The sequence below is a fragment of the Eptesicus fuscus genome, chromosome 2, assembly GCF_027574615.1.
Source record: "Eptesicus fuscus isolate TK198812 chromosome 2, DD_ASM_mEF_20220401, whole genome shotgun sequence".
Classification (NCBI taxonomy): Eukaryota; Metazoa; Chordata; class Mammalia; order Chiroptera; family Vespertilionidae; genus Eptesicus; species Eptesicus fuscus.
In genome coordinates, this window is record NC_072474.1 from 88,691,318 (window position 1) to 88,708,890 (window position 17,573).

Below are 17,573 nucleotides of genomic sequence, written 5' to 3' on the forward strand. Positions count from 1 at the left end.
AACAGAAAAATTGGAAGCCCAGTACAAATAATGCAGTTTTCTCTGAACCATTTGTATGTTACTGATTTGATTTTATAAACAAGGACATTCTTCCATATAATCATGATTCTACTATCAAAACCAAAAAATCAACTTTGGTACATCCTGAACATCTCAAATGCTATTCAAATTTTTCCAGTTTTTCCAAATACATTATTTATAGCAAAAGGATCCAGTTCAAAATCACATGTCCCATTTTGTTGTTTTGTTTTTTAATATCTTCAGTCTGGAACATTCCCACAAGGTTTTCTTTGACTTTTATGACCTTGACACTTTTGAAGATTGCAGGTCAGTTACTTTGTACAGTGTTCCTGCAATATGAATTTATATGATGTTTCCTCATGATTATATTCAGATCAGTCATCTTTGTCAGGAAACCACAGAAAGAATGCTTTCTTGTTTTCATTGCATCTTGTCACAATTGTGTGGTGCACAATTTCAGTTTGTTTTATTGCTAGTGATATTCACTTTAATTACTTGATTAAGGTAGTGTCTGCCTGATTTCTTCACTCTAAAGTAACTCTTTTCCCTGGTAATAAATGTTTTGTTGGAGTGTATGGTGGAACTATGTAAATATCCTATTTCTTAGAAATCAGTTGCTTAATTTGTTATTTTTACCTGCATAAGCTCAAGGCTTTCTATTTTATTTTTGTGTTCAAAATTGTTCCCAATTTGCAGCAATAGACCACTTAAGCTGGCTTCTCTGCTCTTTGGATATGTCCCATTATTTGAGTATTTCTGTACTTTATAGCTGTCCTTTCATTTTCCCCCCCAGCTTTATTGAAGTACTAGAGGCCTCATGCACGGATTCATGCATATTGAAAGGAAATTAATTAGAAGGTGGCCCACTGGGCAGGACTGGGCCAGACAGACTGGAAATGCCCTGGGGCCAACCTCCCATGGTCCCTCCCCAATTGGCCATACCTGGGATGGCACCAGGGCTTGAAGGGTGTCTGTGGCGTGAGCGGGTTCCTCTGGCAGGTGGGGTCACTCAGCCTGGCCTGCGGGGACTGGGCTAAAACTGGCAGTCCAACATCCCCCAAGGGGTCCTGGAGTGTGAGAGGGCACTCTGCAAAGTTGCTGTCGCTTGGCAGCTCCTGCGTTGAGCATCTGCCTCCTGGTGGTCATTATGCATCATAGCTACCAGTCGGCCAGTCACTTAGGCTTTTATATATACACTAGCATTCCCGTTGCAGGAAGAATCCTGCAATAGGGCTTCCTGCTGCACTCTACCGTGCCCCGCCTGCTCTCCTCCCTTCTCCACCGCCCCGCTTGCTTGCTTCTCTGCAGCTTTGCTCCCTTCTGCAGCTCTTGGCTGGCTACTTTCTACGCTGTCTTGATATACAAATTAACTGCCATCAGTTAGGTTAATTTGCATACACACCCTGATTGGCTGGTGGTCGTGACTTGGGCGTAGTGAAGGTGTGGTCCATTTGCATATTACTCCTTTATTAGGTAGGACTAGAGTCCCGTTGCAGGAAGATTCCTTCAAGAACAGGGCTTCTGGCTGGCTTCCCTCCTGCCACCACCACCTCTCCCCCCCCCCCGCGCTTCCCCTGCCACCTCTGCCCCTCACCCCCCACCCCACGCTTTTCCTCCCGCCGCCGCCTCCCCACCCTCCACGCTTTCCCTCCCGCAACCACTGCCCTCCTGCGCTTTCTCTCCCACCACCACCTGGTGCTTTCCCTTCCCTCCCGCCATCTCTGCCCCCGACCCCACGCTTTCCCTCCTGCCACTGCTGCCCCATGCTTTCCCTTCTGCTGCTGCCCCGCACTTTTCTGCAGCCTGCTGCCGCCTGCCGCAAACATGCTTCAATTTGGCACAGTATCTACCTTGCCCTTTGTATTTATTTACTTGGTCTTCTTGGACCTGGTAATTATTTGAATTTACTATCCTGGAATTAAACCAGGTATTTTTGTATTTGAATACATTCTACTTTTAATTTTTAACTGTACCTTATTCTCTCATTACAATATATTTTATTTTATATATATTCTCTCTATATATGTAGTATATATTCTTTCTATACATAAATATTATATATGTATAATAGACTCCTAGAGAGCAAACAGTTTATTTTTAAAAAATTAATGAAAATTCACACTAGCTACTAATAGTTATACCAGACTGTAAATAAAATAAATACTAGTTAAATTAGATTATGAGGTAAAGTGATGCAACTATATCAGTGGAATTCACTTTGTGTGTTAAACCTACCAGACCGCTGTACCAATTTTTCAGTAATTTCCGAATCTGCCACTATACCGCTGTACCTAATTTTCGGTACTTTGCCTAGTACATACCGAAAATTAAGTACAGTGGTATAAAAATGCGTCATAAACTAAAAATAACCAAATAATCGTGGTCAAACCTCATGGTTAGCCATTGCAAATGTCTGCCCCCATGTGTTTGAATTGACTTTGTGTGGTTTGATGTGAAAAAATTCTGAAAATTCACAATGAAACGAGCGGCTGATGAACCAAGCACTTCAATAGGAAAGCGAAGTGGGTCTAGGCTTATCACAGTCCAACAGGTGATCGATACTTTGGTTGATTCAGACTCTGAGGAGTCAGAATTTCATCAAGAATACGTTTCCAGTTCAACTGACAAGGACAGTGAGAGCTCGAATGATGAGGAGAATCTTGAACCTTATAGATCTAGAGCTAGATCGATAGTAAGAGAAGGGGGGCGTGTCCCTCAAACAGCTGATGGGGGAGATCTAGGTGGTGATGAAGGTTGAACAAGGAATTTTGTATCACCAAATACAGATCTGAATTTCAATGAGGATGGAAAAGACCCAGTGAACATTCCTCGATCTATCACAGAGGAGATTGAACCGATTGACTTTTTATCCTTGTTTTTGGATGATACTTTCTGGCAAAATTTGACAGAGAAAACCAACCTTCGAGCCCACCAATTGCATGTAGCAAAGCCCAACTCCTACAATGCCAAAAATTTCAAGGATGCCACAGTGGAAGAAATGAAGGCTTTTCTTGGACTGAGGATCTATATGGAATACTTACGTATAAAGCCAAGCTATCAGGATGATTGGACAAATGAGGACTCTGACTCTGTTGGGTTTGCTCCCGGATTTCGGAATGTTGTGACTCGAGACAGATTCTTGGCCCTTTGGAGTTTTTTACACATAATTGATGAGGAAGACACCGATATCGATAAGACAGATAGAATATATAAAGTTAGGCCTTTCTTGGAAAGTCTTCTCCCGAAGTTCCTCCACTTCTATCTGCCAAAGCAACATTTGAGCCTAGATGAGGGGATGATCCTGACAAAAACCCACTTGGCCATCAAGCAGTATATCAAGGATAAGCCCACAAAGTGGGGCATCAAGTCTTTCCTTCTCTGTGAAGGTGAGACTGGCTACATTTTGAATGCAGAAATCTACACTGGTGCTGCATCAATGCCTATAAAAGACTTGGGCACAGTAGAAAATATAGTCGTTTGTCTCCAGACCTCATGTGCAATGGAAAATAAATCTCATGTGCTTGTCCTGGACCGGTTCTACAACTCTGTAACCCTTGCTAAATATGCACTGTCAGAATTACACACAGGAATTGTGGGAACCCTGCAGCAAAACAGGAAGCAGTTTCCTAAGTCGCTGAAAAGTGTAAAAAAACTTGCTAGGGGTGATAGTCGCTATCTATGTCAAGAAAGTGTAACTTGTTTAGTTTGGCAGGATAGAAAGCCCATCACATTTATTTCGAACTACCACGATCCAGCCCAAAATGTAGTAATAAACAGAAGAAATAAAGATGGCAGTGTGCAAGAAATACAGATGCCACAGCTGGTGAAGGACTATAACCCTACCTAATAAAATAGTAATATGCAGCCGAAACCGGTTTGGCTCAGTGGATAGAGCGTCGGCCTGCGGACTGAAGGGTCCCAGGTTCGATTCCGGTCAAGGGCATGTACCTTGGTTGCGGGCACATCCCCAGCAGGGGGTGTGCAGGAGGCAGCTGATCGATGTTTCTCTCTCATCGATGTTTCTAGCTATCTATCCCTCTTCCTTCCTCTCTGTAAAAAATCAATAAAAAAAAAATAGTAATATGCAAATGGACCGCACCTTCGCTATGCCCAAGCCACGCCCAGCAGCCATAGCCACGCCCACCAGCCAATCAGGGTGAGTATGCAAATTACCCAACAAAGATGGAGGTTAATTTGCATACACTGAGGGAGGGAGGAGTGAAGACTGAAGACAACTTAGAAGGAAGAGGGAGGAAAAGCGGAAAGTAAGGTGGCTGCCAGAGGGAAAGCCCGGGCGGGGTGGAGCGGGGCGGGCGGCAGTGGAGTGCAGGTGCAAGCGCGGCGGCCGCAGAGGTGGGGGCAGCAGCAGCGGTAGTGCACGCAGCCGCAGTGGCCGCTTGCAGGATTCTTCCTGCAAATAGGCTACTAGTAAATATATGGGTGGCTGTGACAAAAATGACCAGATAACCCGCCTTCACCGGTCTCATTGTCATTACCACTGGCCCCGGCGACTTTTCATAAAATTTTTTATGTGGGCCAGTTATAATTCTTATATCTTGTATGCTTCAAAGCAGCAAGCTGCTTCAAAAAAGCCAGTTTATTTCACCAGATATATTCAGAAACTGTGCCTGCAACTTATTGGTGGATACAGGACATCAGCCCACCGCCACCCACAAAAGGAACCCTGCCCTCAACGGATGACCCCAGGCAATCATTTTCCAGAGATTCCCCCTTGGACATCGTCTAATCATATCTGTGTTGTGTGCATGGAAAAGCACTCCAGGTACAACAAGCAAAATCCTAGAGTGTCTTACAAAGACCATGCAAGAAGGTGAAGAGCAACATCTGGTGCTCACTTTGCAAGAAGTACCTCTGTGTGAAACAAGGCTCATCCTGCTGGGTGGATTGGCACACAAAGGTGGAATATTGGCGCTAGATGAAATGTAGACCTATTTTCTACAACGTCTCCAAGTTCCATCTTATTCTAACCACTTGTTTGCATGTAACTAACATTTTTCTGTATCATGTTGATTTTTTTTTCTTTAATGCTCAGGAGCCTAGGTATAGGGGACAGTTAGGTTCAGGGCCTCAGGTCTGGTAGGGTTAATAGTATTCCTTCCATCTCTCAGTAAGGCTATATAAAGGAGGAGAAATGCAGAGGAGAAGGGGAAAAAAGCAGCTTCTCTTATTCTTTCTGTTCTTTCCAACTCCAGGATTGGTTTTCCAGGGCCTTTCTTCTGGTCACAGAAACTTTTGTATTGCATACATTCTGAAACTCTTTGTTTTGATCAGTTTTTACTTCTGTAGCTCTCCCACTGGGAAATTGTACTCGCTCTTTGTTTAATTTAGCTGTTACATAAATATGTTGAAGTGCTCCACTATTTCAGTTCCTGCTGTGAAAATATTTTGTAAGCAGCAGTATTAGAACACTTTTTTCTCTCAGCTGTATAGATCATAGGAGTTTGAAAACATCAAGAGAATGCTTATCCAGTATACTGCAGGGCTTAGAAAAGAAGGTGTGCCCACAGTTTACCTCAAGGTAGAAGAACCCCAATTAGGACCTACATTCATGACTCCAAATTGATGTTTAAATTTTAAGTAGAAATTCAGCTTTTGTGATGTTTGTAAACCAAATAAAATGGATTCCACTTGAAATAGTGATGTTCTTCATCTCACACCCCAAATCAACTAAGTACTTATTAAACTTAATATGTGAGATAAGTTTATTCCCCCAAGAGCCACATGAGATAGGTATTGCTATGATCCTCATTTTGTAATAGGGAAATTTGAGGTCTAGTAAGGTTAAGTAACTTGTTGAGAGTTAGATAGGTAGTGATAGTAGTAAGATTTTTGACTCTTGCTGTCAGACTTCTGCTTCTGTACCCTTAACACTAAGCTGCCTGCCTTGTCATCCTGTGCGTATCTTTCCTATTCTGTATGCATCTATCATGCCCATGTATAAGAGCTGGTATAATGTTGACAAAATTTTCAGTCTTCCTACCTCTGATTGCTTGAAATTTAATTTAAAAGTTTCTACCATTATTGCACAGTTATAGCAAACTGTATCTCCATTGTTTGAATTATTCTATTCCTATTCACCATTTCACCTCATCTGTGAAATTCTAAAGTTACCATAGCTATGATTTTCTTCCACTGAACATATCCCTTACTGATGCTTTCCCCTTAAAAACAAACAAACAAAAATACACTTCAGCTATGATGACTTTGGATGAATAAAAAAATTCTGCCTCAAGAATTTTCTAAGAATTAATAACTCTGCCTCAAGACTTTTCCAGTTACTCAAAATATCTTTTCCCCCTAAGAATAGTTAGGTCTTCAACTATTAATTTTGCCCTTTCTACTTAAAGGTGTTTGCTGGAATGAAAAACTGTGCACTTTATACTCAAGGGAAAATTTTCTGTTCAACATTTTTTTTTTAAATCAAAAGCTGTATGCAGTGCTGGATGAGCCACAATGGGAAGAGACTAAAGAATAGAAACTGGACTTTGCAGTTGAAAAGTAGAACATATGAGCAACATGGTGAATAGTTAAGTCCATGTAAGGTGACTTTGAGCAGTGAAAGTCAGTGTCCCAGTACAGTGTGGAGCTGAGGTGAGTATGTGGAGTCAAGCATGTTTGTACCAGGTGATGTTAGTCAATGGCTTTGGAAGGAAACCCGGTTCCTCTGCCTGGCTGTTTCATTCCATAGTGGTCTGTAAAAAATTGGAGGAAGCAGATAACTCAGATTTTAGGACTATTTTTTAATATAACATTTTATATTTTTGATGAACCAGATTTAACTCAATATTTTAAAACTGAAAAGTATGAAGAAGTCCAGCTGGCCTGGCTCAGTGGTTGAGTGTCGATCTATGAAGCAGGAGGTCATGGTTTGATTCCCGGGTCAGGGCACATGCCCTGGTTGTGGGCTCAATCTTCAGTGTGGGGGGAAGGGCAGCATGCAGGAGGCAGCTGATCTCTCTCATCATTGATGTTTCTGTCTCCCTCTCCCTCTCCCTTCTCTCTGAAATCAATAATAAAAAATACTTTTTAAAAACTATGAAGAAAAATATTGTTACCCCGATACCCAGAGAAATCTATTGTAAATATAGTTAATTATGTATTTCTTTGGCTCCATGTATTTAACTGTCTAAACAACTGCTTGTTGCCTCTCTATATTATATAAGTTCAACAAATTATGGGCCAGATTGCTTAGGTAATTTTTAGCTTATCTTTTCTCATTGTGTAACTAAAGAGGCACATAAATCAAAGTAGCCAGTACATGTGACTAGTTTGCCATACATTTAATATTGCTCAAAAACATGCTTTTGTCATGTTTTCTTCTATGATGATTAGCATATTTTGTTATTCTCTCTTACACTATTCTTTCTTCATTTTAAATTAGGAATAAGTATTGAATATTATTAAAAAGAAATCTTGGATTTTTTAAAATGATGAGGTAAACATTTATGATTATTTTTTCTAAAGTGTTATTCTGTTAATTTTATTAAAAATATTTTTATTGATTTCAGAGAGGAAGGGAGAGGGAGAGAGGGATAAAAAACATCGATGATGACAGAGAATCATTGATTGGCTGATGCCTGCACACCCCCCACCCCCACCTGGGCTCAAACCTGCAACCTGGGCATGTTCCCCAACCAGGAATTGTACCATGACCTTCTGGTTCATAGGTCCGCACTCAACCACCAAGACACACTAGCTGGGATATTCAGTCATTTTCTTTAGGATTCAATCCTAGATCTAGGCTTTATAGGTTAAATCTATGAGCTTTAAAAAAAACAACAAACATTTTTTTAAATTTTCATATGAGAAAAGTAAAACATTAACATAAAAACTTTAAAAAGAGAAAATTGACAAAAGAAAAATAAAATATAATCAAATAACTAGATTTCACTCTAATTCTTGGGTTTATAGTTTCACTAGAGGCCCAGTGCACAAAATTCGTGCATGGGTGCGGTCCCTAGGCCTGGCCAGCAATCAAAGCCTCTCCCAGCTGGCCTCCCAGACCAGCTCCTGCACAAACCCATGGGGAGCTCTACTGGCCCCTGTGGTCCTGGCAGCTGCAGCCCAGCTCACCCTGAAGAGGCCACTTGGGTGCGAGGTGGGCTCCTCGCAGGCGCCCAGCACCTGAGTGTGGGGGCTTCCCCGGTGCACAAGCCCTGGCATCCCAGGGGAGTGAGACCAAGCTCAGTGGACACATCTTCATCCCTGTCACCTCTGCCCCCAGGTAGTTGGCGAGAGGTTGCAGTGAGTCACGGATGCCCCCCATCATTCCCTAGACATCAGCACATGTCATAGTGAGCAGTCAAATTCCTGGTCTCCTGGTGGAATGACAGCCTGAGGGGAGAATTTGCATATTAGGCTTTTATTATATAGGATAATTATTTCTTATTAAAATGTTACTAGGGCTTATTTCACTTCACTGTAGAATTTCCCAAGTCATTAATTATTTCTAAATACTTTTTTTTGTTGCTTTTTTTAATATCCTCATCTGAGGATATTTTTTCCATTGATTTTTTTTTTATGGAGAGTGGAAGAGAGAGGGAAAGACAGAAACATACATGTGAGAGAAACACATCGATTGGTTGCCTCCTGCACAGACCTGACCAGGGCCTGGGCTGAGGAGGAGCCTGAAACCAAGGTACATGCTCTTAGTCGGATTTGAACCTGGGACCCTTGCTCTGCAGGCTGACGCTCTGTACACTGAGCCAAACCGACTAAGCCTCTAAATACCTTTTTAAATGGCTTTATAATATTTCATCATAAGAACATTATTATTTTGATGACTTTGTTATTGAATATATAACTTATTTCCAATGTCTTATAAAAATTCTGTAATAAATATCTCTTATGTGTTGACAGATTTTGTTCCTGACACTATCTTCCACTTATTCATTCTTTTCAAAAATATGTTTTGCATGATTACTGTATGTTAAGGCACTTTGCTACCCACTAGCCCCATGGAGCTTATGGTGTAGTACAGTAATATCCAATAGAACTCTTTACAATGATGGACATATATGACCATTAAATGAAGTTAATTTATTTTAACTAATTTAAAATAAATTTAAATAGCCACTTATGGCTAGTGGCTACCATCTTGGATAAAGCTAGTTTAGAATTTATCTACTCATATTCTCAAATCTGCTGGGTATCTTGACTACTGTGTACTGTTAGAAATTTCATATAATCTATACTAAAATGTTCTTTCGTGTATTCTTTGAAGAGAAATACCTTGTATTACGCTATTGCAGAAGTTTTACTAAATTTAATAGTACTTGAAAAATTACAGATGCAATTGGGTGAAAGAAAAACCAAACTGATAGTTCATAATTAAGAAGAACCAAGATTAAACTTAAGATGTCATATGACTATCAATGTTTTCTCTCTTTCCAACCAAACATTTTTTATAAAACTAATTTTTTATCATAAAATAATTTAAGCCCTGGCTAGTGTGGCTCAGTTGGTTGGAGTGTCATCCCAAATACCAAGAGGTTGCTGGTTCAATTCCAGGTCAGGACACATACCTAGGTTTTGGGTTAGATTCCCGGTCTGGGTGTGTTAACGGAAGCAACTGATAGATGTTTATTCCTCATGTCAATCTTTCTATCTCTCTCTCTCTTTCTCTTTCTTCCTCCCTCCCACCCCTCCCCTTCCCCTCTCTCAAAAAATCAATAACCCTTTCCTTGGGCAAGGAATTTTTAAAAATTAATGTATAATACTTAAAAAAAAAAAAAACGCAATATTTTAGGTAACCAGTTAGCTAAAGTAAATGTGAAAAATCTAAAAAGCTATCTGTTGATACCTGTTGATACATATATTGGTATAGATTGTATTATATTTGTTCAAATTATTAACAGGAAGTTTTTAGTTAATTATTATTACTAGTAGTAGTACTTAATTAGTAGTCTAATTTAAAAATAATCATTCTACCTTCTACTCAGTGTATCTTGATGCTTTGTGATTTATGTGATCAAAAATAGTTTTAAGTATCTTAATTTTTTAAGATACATTTACTGTTGTTGAAATAGTAAATGGTATGTTTTTTTAGTTTCCATTTCTGAGAGTTCATTATAGGTGTATAAAAATGTCATTGATTTCTGGTTGTTAATTTTATATCCTGCTACAATGCTAAATTCATTTATTAAACCTACTAGTTTTTTGGTGGAGTAGTTAGGGTTTTCTATGTACAATGTCATGTCATCTGTGAATAATGACAGTTTTACTTCCTCCTTTCTCATTTGAATGACTTATATTTTTTCTTCTTGTCTGATCTCTGTGCCTAGATCTTCCAGTACTGTGTTGAATAAAAATGGTGAAAGCAGGCATTCCTGTCTTGTTCCTGTTCTTAGGGGAAATACTTTAGATTTTTGCCCATTGAGTATGATGTGTACTGTAGGTTTGTCATATATGGCCTTTATTACATTGAAGTATGATCCCTCTATTCCTACTTTGCTGAGAGTTTTTATCAAAAAAGAGTGTTGGATTTTGTTGAATGCTTTTTCTTTGTCTATTGATAATGATCATGTGATTTTTGTCTTTCAATCTGTTTATGTGATGTATCATATTGAATGAATGGAGAAGAAATAGATTTTAAAACATTATAGAAAAACTAGAGGCCCAGTGCATAGATTCATGCACCAGGGATCCCTCAGTCTGGCCTGCGCTCTCTCGCAATCCAGGACCCCTCGGGGGATGTTGGATAGCCAGTTTTGGCCTGATCCCTGCAGGCTAGATTCAGACATGAGGGAGCCCGATCCCTGCAGGCCGGATCCCCACAGGCCCAATCCTGTGTGTTGAGCGTCTGTCCCCTGGTGGTCAGTGTGTGTCATAGCGACTGGTCGGCCCATCATTCAGTCATTTAGACTTTCATTTATGTAGATAGGATGTTCGCTATAGATAAATCTAGATAAAAGCTGAATACTAATCACATTAAGGCATAATATTGTGACAGTGCTTTATTTGCATACAAATTGTAAATGTACGAAAAGATGCAGGGCAGCTTCTTTCCCTGGGTTATACCTAGCTAATGCAGAGACTTGCATGCAGTACATGCTCATTAAATTTAGTTGTATTGAAGAAAAAATAAATTAAAAACCAACCTAAACATGTTATTACAATGAAGTGTTTAAAAATAGGTTATGTTAGGTTCTCAGTAATTAAAATGAGCTGACTTTGATTAATATTAAGTGTTAGCCAGTTTTGAAATACCAACTTTCAAAGGCTTATAAATAGTAAAGAGTCACAACTCTGGCACTAATTTGGTGTACTGGGAGCCTAATAGGGTTATATGTCCTTTACTTAACATTGTGTTTTACCACTTTCTCCTCGTGAGGAGGCTGGTATGAAGGTGACTAGACCTGGCTTCTCTTAACCCCTTTCAATGGTGATTATCTGAGAACTGGGTAGATTACAAGGACCCTTGCCCTAAAAAAAATCTTTAGAGAATAGATCTTTGTTACAAAACAGCTCTAACTCTTTCAATGCAAGGACTAGTATTGTTAGTGAATGACCATCTAGAGCAGCGGTCGCCAACCGGTGTCCCGTGAGGTCCAAAAAGTTGGCGACCGCTGATCTAGGGCAGAAAGAACTGAACGCTTTCTGGCATCTACTGATTCCCACTGCCTCTTAACCACTTTCTCCTAGGAAGGGGAAAAGTAGAGGACCCTAAGGCTGGAATTGGAGGTGACTCCACTTGGCTTCTCATGTCCCATTCAAATCGTGAGCCGTTAGTAAGTCAGCAGATTCAGTTTTCCCTTTGCTCATTAGTATCTCTGTTTCATATTTCTCTGAGGAATCTGGATATAATCTTCTCAGAGAAATGCTATTCTTTTGGTTTTCCTCCTACCTCACTGTCCTCCCTTTTTATCCTGGCTCTTCCATATTTCCTTGGCTTCTAAGTGTTGTATTATCCCACGGCTTGTATTACTTTTCCATTGCAAATTACCACAAATTTAGTTTTTTAAGACATATACTTATTACTTCCTGCTTTCTTTGGATCAGAAGTCTGGGCACAGCTTAACTGGGTCTTCTGTGAGACTGTAGTCACAGTGTCACCTGGTGCTTGGCTGGAGAAGGATTTATTTCCAAACTTACTCAGGTTATTGGCTGAATTTATTTTCTTGAAGGTATAGTAGTGAGGTCTTCATTTTCTTGTTTGTTGGAGGCTGGAGATCTTATAAGATGTCAGCTAGAGACAGCCCTCAATTTCTAGAAGCTGCCCTCAGTTCTTTGCCAAGTGGCTGCTGGCTTCACAAAAGTCAGCTAGTGAAGGGAAAACTTATATAATGTAATAATGTGATCGCACAGTGTAATTCATGTATAACCTGTCACATATTCTATTGGTCAGAAAGAAGTTACAGATCCTGCCTACACAGTAGGGAATGGGATTTATAGGAGGACATGACCACCAGGAGGCTGGGATAATGGAACCACCAAGGAGTCTACCTATCCCAGGGCTAGTCTTTCACCCTATCTCTTCTCTGCACCCAATTCATCTATCTTGTGGATTTAAATACTGTCAATGAATGGAGAGTGCTCAGTTTTGTACTTAAAAGCTTGATCACCATATTTAAATTCCACACTAATACAGTCAGCGCTTACTTTATATTGCTCCTCTTGGGTATGTCTAATGGTTATCTCCAAACTGAGAGAGGTTCATGACTGTTTCCTTGAACTCATGAAGTAGTTCTCTACTGTCCATACATATTAGGTGAACCATGGCCGGAACATTCCCTGTTTGAGCTTGGGCACAGGTAGATGGTGACTCATGGAGGCAGCTGATAGGAAAAAAGGAGTGATCTCAACTACAATGTTTGAGAAAAGTTTATAAATTCATTGTCTACCACTATAGTAAGTCGTTTAGCTATATTCTTTGTCATTCTTTCCTTTCTACTTTAAGTTATTTCTTAAAGTTTATTTAAGCAAGTATCATTTGTAATTTACCTGCATTTCTGGGTAACTTAGCCCACACTTGTCTTTTGCCTTTTTCTATTTTCTTGAATTCTTACAGTAATTTTCTAATTATATTTTAGGATTCTGCATCTTGAACTTTTGGAGGAGAGCATCAGAGCTTCGGAATTTCTACCAGGTAATGAGAAAATATGAAAAAGGCCCATAGTTGCCAGATTATAAGTGTCAGTCTTAGATAACTTTGAGAATCCTTTTTCTTTTCTTTTTTCCTTTGTTTTTTAATGAAAGAAAAACCCTGAAAGTCTGGTAGGATATTTTATAAAAAATGACATTGATGATAAAACAATTTTTAAAAGTTGTATGTAATTTTAAGTGCTTTACTTATTATTCAGAATTAGCCCAACCACAAAAAGAATAAGACAGATGCCAAAATAAGATACTTTCTATCAGCAGAAAATGTTTTACTTGATAGGAAAATGGAATTGTGTTTTGCTGGCAACAATTTTGAAGAGATGAGCTCTTGTTGCAAGTACTATATGCTTTTAAAAAACCCTGCATTTTGGCTAGCTGAAACACCACGTGTTTTAAAATGTCATCCATCATTTCAGTGTTAAGATCGCCCCCTGGTGTGAATACAATCATATCATTTATTTATGAGAAATCATGTTTATGAGAAATCATATGTTTATGAGAAATTAAGACATTGTTTTTAAAACCTCATTTTGCTATTAGGTGGTGACAAGCATCTTTTTTAATGCTAGTTTGATTTGGTCAGTATGATGTGTTACTATCCATAAATATAAATTAATTTTTTTCTTGCCCTTATCCATGGTTATATCTGTAGTCAGTGGTCAGCTTGAAAGTAGAATTTGGGAATATCGAATTTGTAATCTTCTTTAGGTTAATAACCAATAATATATCACTTAGTAAATGTGAAATTACATACTGAGATAAAATTGTATAGGATAATCAAATTCTGTGGTGGTAATCATTTTGTTAAGTAACAAATTGCTGTGAATGGTTTCCTTTTTTGGTTAATTCATGGGCACTTTAATAATTAAACATGGAAATTCAAACATTACATTTTCTTTTTGTAATATTCATGGTGTGAAAAAAATAATCCAAGTTTTGAGATTTTCTTACAACACAGCAGTTCCCCATAGCCTTGGAACTTGAAAATGTAAGCATAATTCATCCCGAATCATAAATAGAGCTCTTATCTAACCCCTAAGTGACCCCACCCCCATTCTCATACAAAACTGGCAGCACAGTACCTACTTTATAACTGTCATTTTTCCTTGCATTTAATTTTTAGTCTTTTGGGAATCATTAAACCATCCTTACAAAGTGAAAGTATGCATAATATTTTAAACTGCACTTCTGTACATTTGGTTATTGCTATTATATTTCCCCTTACTGTCTCTTCTCTAGACTAAATTATCTTTATCATTTTAACTATCATAGAGTTTATGTTCTAAACTTGATAATTTGCATGTTTTTAATACTGAGCTGTTTGCAATTCACTGCTTTTACTTTCATTTTCTTCTCTATTCTCTCTCATTTAATTCTGAGCCCTTAAGCTCAGCACAATATTAAATCCTAACTTATTGAAAGGATATCTTCTAAAATGTAGAAAATAAACAAAAAATAACAGCCATGAACCTACCAAAGTAGACCTGTGTTTGAATAATAGTTTTCATATTTACTAGCACCATGACCCTCTCAGAGCCTCAATCTCTTCTGTAAAATGAAATGCAAATCCTATTTCACAGGATGTTGTTAACTCATCCCTTGTATTAATATGTATTTAACACTTACTATATGCCAGATTTGGGGTTGAGTGCTGCATGAACATTTACTTTTCACAACAATTCTGTGAATTAGGTGCTAGATTTTCTATTTTATTGATAAGCCTTAGAGAGCGTAAGAAACCTGGTAAGTGCAAAAGCCAAGATTTTAATCACGGTCTTTCTGACTTAAAGTGAACCCATCACCACTCTACTATGCATTTGTTTTAATCACACTTACTCATTTCTGCTACTTTGTTGATTTCATTGTTCTTAAGGTCAAATAATCTCCCAATGTGTAAACATAGAGGAAACAGAAATTTTGAAAAAGAGGAGGGTGGATCCTTTAACAGGGATGTTCTTTGTGTCCTTAAACCAGAATGACTTTGGGGCATTTATTCTTCTACACATTTTTTTCAAACCAGGCAGTGCATTAAGAGAACCCTTGTTGCCCTAACTGGTTTGGCTCAGTGGACAGAGCGTCGGCCTGCAGACTCAAGGGTGCCAGGTTCGATTCCAGTCAGGGCATGTACTTTGGTTGCGGGCACATCCCCAGTAGGGGGTGTGCAGGAGGCAGCTGATCCCCAGTAGGGGGTGTGCAGGAGGCAGCTGATCGGTGTGTTTCTCATCGATGTTTCTAACACTCTATCCCTCTCCCTTCCTCTCTGTAAAAAAATCAATAAAATATATTTTTTTAAAAAGAGAGCCCTTGTTATTAGCATGGTTGAGCTGATAACAGCAGTGACAAGGACTATTGGGTTAGTGAACCTTAAGGCACCTTTATGCATAATATAAAGGCAGGATAATAAAATGCTAATTTTAAAAACTGTTACATGCTTCTAACTCACCATTTCTGTTGGTTTTCTCTGGACCTGGGGCTATACTCTGTTCCTGTGTGCCTTGCTATTCTATTTAAGTATCTAATTACCTAAATTGGCTCTGTGAAGCCTTCCTCATTTTTTTTTTTGTGGCTTAAGAGTTTTTCCTGTTTTTTTAGATACCAGATTTTATTCTTTTAATTGCTACAGAGGCCAATGTAATAAGTTTCTCATTTTGTTAATAATTTGTTTTGAAGTCTACTAAGTAACTCACCATGGAAACATGGTATGATTAGGCCTATACTTTGTTTAATAAAATCTGGTGTTTCATATTATTCCCTTGGTCTTTGAAATTTGCTCTAGGGAGTAGACTGTTCAACCATGATGTAAGAGCACATTGAATGGTTCAATGGCCTCATTTTCAATGGCTGAATGACTATGTTCTTGTTGAGGTTGACTCCTGTTTGGGTCAGATGCATAGGCATTAATGCAGACAAGTGTGTGTATTATTATATCTTACTTGGGTAGCACATTACCCCAAACACACACGATCCTTAGGAAGATTGGCTCAGTCATTGAGTCAACGAATGAGTGAAAAAATGGAAGTCATTTTAGTTTTCTACCTTCATTTTAGCCTCACCTGTACACTTTTTCCCCCCGCGCACATGCACACACACATTTCTTGAATGTGCACTTTAACTTAGACTTGTTTAATGTCTGTGGAATCGGCCCCTGATATCGTTTTGGGTTAGGCCCTCATATTTTTCACCTGAAAAATTGGAATAGTCCTTTAATTATATTCTCTCTCCAATGTTATATATCTCCAATGTTATATATCTCCAATAAATTTTCCTAAAGCAAGTCTTACATATATAGTTTTCCTAAAGCATTGACACTAACTTATTTAGTGTCTTTTTGTCAAAATACTTTGGTTCTTGCTCACCTCTCTTCTAATTTGGCTCAGTACCATTATCCTCACCCTTTGGATTCTGTACTTTGCACCACTGAAAAAATTATAAATCCCAGAATGCTTTTTTACTTTCTTTTCCTTCCCATGCCTTTATCAATTAATGCTCTGTGCCACTAACTCCCTTCTGCACTTCTTTGGGGAACTCCATTTTCTCCTTCTAGGACAGTTCTTTCCCATCTAAACTCCCACTCCACAAGCACACACACAGGCTGAGTTAGTGCCTCTTCAGTGGACCAATACAAGACCCTATGCTCAGTCAGCTCTGTTCTAGCAAAGTTCAGTTTAAAGTGGGCAGCTTGATGGCAAATATTATATTACTCTATATATTACTCTATGTATTGCCAGATATATAGAAAATGCTTGGGAAAAGTTTATTTATGAAGCTCATGAAGTGGATGAATGGAATTAGAATTCTCGTGAAGCCCATCTCTCAATTAGGCTTTAAAGCTTATAGATTCAAATGCTTCATTCCTGTCAGCCATTACCGGCCAAGACAGTGAGGCAACCATTAGCTGACAACATATGCTCTCTCATTTACATTGACTCTCTTACATTTACATTGACTCTCCCAGAATTCATATACTCAGTACCCCTCTGTGACAGAGATTTATTGTGGTTCACTCAATATTCATTCTCCTCTCCTTACTTGAGATGTCCAGATATTGCTGCAGGCAAAGAGAGAGGGGGTGAGAGAGAGAGAGAGAGAGAGAGAGAGAGAAAGAGAGAGAGAGAGAGAGAGAGAGGGGGAGAGAGAGAGAGAGAGAGAAAGAGAGAGAGAGAGAGAGAGAGAGAATGATACATGCCCCATATTTTCTCATCCTTCTTGTTGCTATGGGAGACAAAGTCTGTCATAATTTTGTCCAGTGAAATATGAATAGAAATCTGATGGAATTTCTGGAGAGATTTTGCTTTCTTGATATAGATATTGCCTTATCTTCCTTTTGGCCTTTTCTTCTTCATTCCTGAAATTACACATGGTGACTAGAACTGGAGCAGCTACCTTTCAACATTAAAAGGCTAGGATTACTACTGAGACTTTAGCCATGA

General features: G+C 38.9%; 1 protein-coding gene across 3 annotated transcripts in view; it reads left to right on the forward strand.

Moving 5' to 3' along the window:
- LOC103284939 (cytochrome c oxidase subunit 7B2, mitochondrial) overlaps positions 1-17,573 on the forward strand; it is a 92,376-nt gene that overhangs the window by 23,201 nt on the left and 51,602 nt on the right. For all 3 annotated transcript variants that reach the window (XM_028143753.2, XM_008140274.3, XM_028143752.2), the window contains exon 2: positions 13,074-13,129. The gene's annotated coding sequence lies outside the window, so the exon portion shown is untranslated. The remainder of the gene's footprint in view (positions 1-13,073; positions 13,130-17,573) is intronic.